Source organism: Magnolia sinica, chromosome 7 (assembly GCF_029962835.1).
Source record: "Magnolia sinica isolate HGM2019 chromosome 7, MsV1, whole genome shotgun sequence".
Classification (NCBI taxonomy): domain Eukaryota; kingdom Viridiplantae; phylum Streptophyta; class Magnoliopsida; order Magnoliales; family Magnoliaceae; genus Magnolia; species Magnolia sinica.
In genome coordinates this window covers 16,246,075-16,251,304 of record NC_080579.1, presented here as the reverse complement: position 1 = coordinate 16,251,304, position 5,230 = coordinate 16,246,075, and the positions used below count along the sequence as shown (strand labels likewise).

Below are 5,230 nucleotides of genomic sequence, written 5' to 3'. Positions count from 1 at the left end.
AATAACCTTTCCAAGATCTGATCGATGAATGGTAAAGGAAAGTGGTCTTTCCTCGTGACGGTATTCAACTTCCGTAGTCAATGCACATTCTCCAACCGTAGTGACTCTGGTTGGCACAAGTTCATTATTAGCATTGGCTACGATGGTGATTAGGACTTCTTAGGGACCACTTGAGTTGGACTCACCCATTGACTATCGGATATAGGGTATATAATACCCACGTCCAATAGTTTAAGAACCTCGGCTTTAACCACTTCCTTCATGTTTGGATTTAGTCTACGTTGTGGTTGCAGCGGTCTTTGCATTATCCTCAAGATATATGTGGTGAGTACAAATCGAGGGATCGATTCCTTTGAGGTCCGCTATCGTCCATCCCAGGGGCTCCTTTATGCTCAATGAGAGTAGATATAAGCATACTCTCCTGTTCTTTCTCCGGGTGGGCGAGATCACCACCGGGTATGTCTCATCTTGACCTAAATATGCATATTTCAAATCGGAGGGCAAAGGTTTTAGGTCAAGCTTGGCTTGAGGTTAGACGGTAGAGCACTACATCGGTTTGTGGTAATTCTTCAAATTGTGGCCTCACCGGTTAACTTCCACCGGTGCAATATCAAGCAAGGCGCACGTCTCCTAATCATGTCATCATCAAAATCATGGGAGTGGGCCGGACACGTCTCTAGATGGTCGGAGGATAAGGTCGGAGGTGTCGTATCTTCCACGAAAGAGTCAATCATGTTAATGTCGTGGAAATCGTCATCATCCTCGGAGTTGCTGCCGTTATTGAAAAAAATGTTTGACTCTAATGTCAAATTTCCAAAAGACATAGTCATGATACCATTCCTGCAATTGATAATTGCATTTGGCGTGGCAAGGAATGGGCGACCAAGAATGACGGGAATCTGAGTGCTCATGTTATTGATGGGTTCGGTGTCCAGGATGATAAAGTCTACGGGGTAGTAAAATCTATCAACTTGGACGACACATCCTCGATTATCCCTCTTGGTACACGACAGAGCGATCGGCAAGTTGTAGTGTGGTTAGGGTGGGTTTTAATTCACCCAAACCTAGCTGTTTGTATCTGAGTAGGGAATCAAATTGACGCTCGCTCTTAACACGAAGTGCGTGATCAATTCGATGGTTCCCGATTACACATGATATGGTTGGGCTACAGGATCCTTGAATTTCTGCGGCACGTCTTGCTTGAGGATGGCACTCACTTTCTCGATCGAAGATTTTCTTTTGAATAATTTTCCGTCTTGGTCGTGCATAAGTCTTTTAGGAATTTGGCATATGAAGGTATCATTTAACGACATCAAGTAGAGGAATGTTGACTTTCACTTGTTTGACACCTCTAGAATATCCCGAGAGTTAGAGAGAGGTTTTGGTGAAACCAACCGTTGGGGAATGGAGCAACTGACTTCTCTAGAAGTTCAGGTTCTACTTTTTGTGGGTAATAAATGGATACATCATTGTTGTCATCTTTTGTTTCTTGAGGCTTTTATGGCCTAACAGGAAGAGTTTTATAAACAAGCTTCGCACTCCTAAGAGTGGTGATTGATTTAGCATGCCACATCGGATATGAAGAGCTGGGATCATTATCTCATATTGCGGTTTAGGATTGGGGAGAGGTTGTGCGGGAAGCATCCCCTTTTCTATAACCGTCATACGAGAATCTATCTTTGGCATAAAATCTGTAATTCCCCGCATTGCTTGAGCCAGCTCTTGTATGGGATTTTGAACCGGTTCCTCTTGAGGTTTCACTTGATTTGGATTTTGATTGAAGAAACCTGGAGGAGTCGCCGTTTGTCCATTCCTCCAACTAAAGTTTGGATGATTTTTCCAGCCAGGATTGTATGTGTTAGAGTTAGGTCCAGTAAAAGGTCTTTGATAATTATTTACGGCATTGGCTTATTCATTCAACACTCCTCGAAAGGCGGGTATTGTAGGACAGTTTTCAGTTGTGTGAATGTTGCAATCACAGATGCCGCAAACAATTTCATTGACCTTATCCTTCTTTCCTTCCATGGCCTCAACTTTCCTTATGAGCGTAGTCACTTTACACTTGAGATCATCCTCTTCTTTCAAGAGATATAATCCACCTTTTTCCTTTAATTGAGTCGGCCTAGACGTGGTGTTCGACTTTGGGTAATAGTCCCAAGATTGTGTTTTTTCAGCCAGACTATCGAGGTAATCCCATACCTCGTCAACATCTTTGTTGATGAACTCTCCATTACACATTGTCTCGACCATTTGGCGCATGGAAGATGTCAGTCCATCGTAGAAAAAATTTGTAATGCGCCACGTTTCAAATCCGTGTTGTGGGCATGAACTGACCAAATCTTTGAACCTTTCCCAACATTGGAAGAATGTTTCATCTTCCTTTTGGGCAAAGTTCATGATTGCTTTTCTGAGGGTAATCGTTTTATGATGTGGGAAGAATTTTTTTATGAATTCCCTCTGCATATCGTTCCATGTGCCAATGGATCTAGGACGCAGTGAATGTTACCACGTCTTAGCTTTCTCTTTTAAGGAAAAAGGAAAGAGTTTCAGCCTAATTGTATCCTCAGATACATTAGGAAAACATAATGTAGCTATAATCTCATCGAACTCTTTCAAATGTAAATATGGACTTTCTGATTCAAGTCCATGGAATTTGGGAAGGAGTTGGATAACTCCTGGCTTGATGTCCATTTGTCCTGTGTTTTCAGGAAAAATCATGCATGAGGGCATACTCACTCCCGCCGGTTGTAGATAATCTCGTAAAGTACGAGGCGGGGGTGCCTGTTGCACCTCATTCTCATCTTGGGTATCCTCTACCCTAGGTGGAAGTAGAGGAGGTTGATCTTCAGCCATAACCTCAGTTAACTCAGGGGATTTCGAGCGGTGTCTAGTCCTCCGATGGATAGTCAACCCCTCAACCAATCCTCCTTCAGTCAAGAGACGTCGAGTGTCGTCACGGGCCCACTTGGGCATGAAAACACTCGCAGCCCTTAATTAAAAACCTAATCCTAAGAAAGGAAAAGAAAATCTAGAAAGAAAGAGAGGGAGAGTTGGAAAGAAATTACCAAATTGAAGCCCCTAAGTTAAGGACCTGCAAAATAAAACAAGAATAAGTTAGATTCTAAAAAGGAGAAAAACAATCCTTAAAAGAAAGATAGAAGTGAACTAGCTTCTAAAAGAAAGAATTCCTAAAAGAAGATGAAAATTTCTAAAATAAATTAGGAAAGTCCTAAACTAGAAAGTAAATTACTAAAGGAGAATTGAAAAATAGAAAGTAGGGAAGGAGTGTACCGAATTAGAGATTTCTATCTTAAAGGCCTACAAAATAAGAAGGTTAGTTTCTAAAGAATTCTAAAAATAAATTAAGAAACAAAATTAGATTCTAAAAGTGTCAGAATTAGAAAGTCACTAAAATAAAACAAAAATAGAAAGTTAATTTCTAAGAAGGGAAAGAAATAACCTAAATTCTAAAAATAAACTATTTCCTACAGAAGGGAGGATACTAGAATTAGAAAATTTCTAAAATTTAAACCCTAAATTTTAAAAATATGAAAAAGTAGAGAGATTAGGAAGGAATTACCAATTTAGAAACTTATGTCAAGATCCTACAAAATAGGAAAACAAGTTAGTTCTAGAAATCAAATAAAAGTCTACAACTAAAGTTAGTCAAATTCTAATCTTAAATTAATTCTAAACCTAATTAATTTCAGAAAATTGCAACCGTCAGTCCCCGGCAACGGCGCCAAAAACTTGTTCACTCCCCAAGTATAGGGTTGTGATGTAGTAATAAACTCGGTAAGACCGAGGTCGAATCCACAGGGACTGATACCTGTACGTTATCTGAAACCAAGTAGAACTAGAACTAGACTAAGATGCGATCTAAACAAAATAGAATTTAAGAAATAATTGTGGAAGAATTATCTAAAACTTTAAGGAATTCAGAGGAAGGGAACTAGGGATTCAGAGGATCCACTTGTAGAGATCAGGGAGATCTTATGCCTGCATCAAGGATTATGGAATTCAAACTGAACTTACTTGATTTGGTTTTCAAGAGATGAAAGGTATATGAATTAGAATGGATTCCATCATCTAACCATGCCCAGGAGACAGAGCAAACAACAGAATTAGACTAATTACCAACCAATCAACAATGCATGAAAGTTAGGAAGGATTCCGCCATCCGACCATGCCCAGGGGACTATGGTGAACAACAGGGTTTCCTGACGTTATGAGCATCAAAAGGAAGAAAGAAATACTCAAAATCATCGCAGATCCATTGTAATTTCAGTCACAACAAACCCTTAAAAATAACTGAAAGTCCCCTTTTTAATTTGAACCAAAATCAGTTCAGAAATCCAAATTAAACGCATGAGATAGTGTCTCCCATCTCGCTACAAGCTTCACCTCTTAGCCCTAGCTAAGAGGATTAGCTACACATGAATGGGCTGATTAAAACAGCAAAATAAAATAAAACAGGGAAAGAAAAGAACAAGAAGGAAAGAGAGAAAAAAAACCGCTTTACGCTTCTGGTTCCTTTCTTCCTTCAATGCTAAGTCCCCACCCTGCTTGACTTCCTCTCTCACGTTCCTCCTCCAGCAGCCTTAGCAAAAGAACCAGCCGCTGCTCTCTCTCCAGCCGTGGATAGCAGAAACCTCCCTCCGTTTCTCTTCCTTCGTCAAAGCCAAAAACCAGCCTGCTCGTCCACTCCTGCAACCGATGGAAACCAAGCTTCCACTCTCCCCCCTCTCACAAAAAATCCAGCTCCTCTTTATAGCAAAACCCCGTCGGTCGGTGAGAACTTCCGCCCCCCAAGAAGCAGTGGAGATGGCATCTTCTTTACGCACAGCAGGTGCGAATGTTTACGCATCAACAACACACGAACGTGCGCTGGTGCTTCATAGGGCCCAAAGTTGCAGTCGATGGATAAATCTACTCCATCCCTTGGATGCGGCTCGAAAATCTAGTTATATATGTTGATTTTGGCTCCGATTTGGAGTGGCCCGCAGATTCTTTCTTGGTGACGTCTTCCGGGCATTTGAACGGTTAATAACCAAGTGCCATTGTCTATCTCAAATCTGTCACCTAGGCGTGAATGAGATGGAACGAGGGACTCTCTTGGACGGTCTGGATCAAACATTTAACGTACGGTTGTGGCCCACAGAATTCATCCGCAGGCTCTGTTGCGAAACAGAGCCTGCGTAATTAGCGCTGTGATGGCTGGTGGGTCCCG

The 5,230-nt window shown here is 41.3% G+C and overlaps 1 non-coding gene across 1 annotated transcript; it reads left to right on the top strand.

The window, feature by feature from the left end:
• The first annotated feature begins 2,308 nt into the window (after nt 1–2,308).
• Nucleotides 2,309–2,415, top strand: LOC131252210 (small nucleolar RNA R71). Its single transcript, XR_009174242.1, has one exon. It is a non-coding gene; the product is annotated as a small nucleolar RNA R71 (small nucleolar RNA).
• The last annotated feature ends 2,815 nt before the right edge of the window (nt 2,416–5,230 follow it).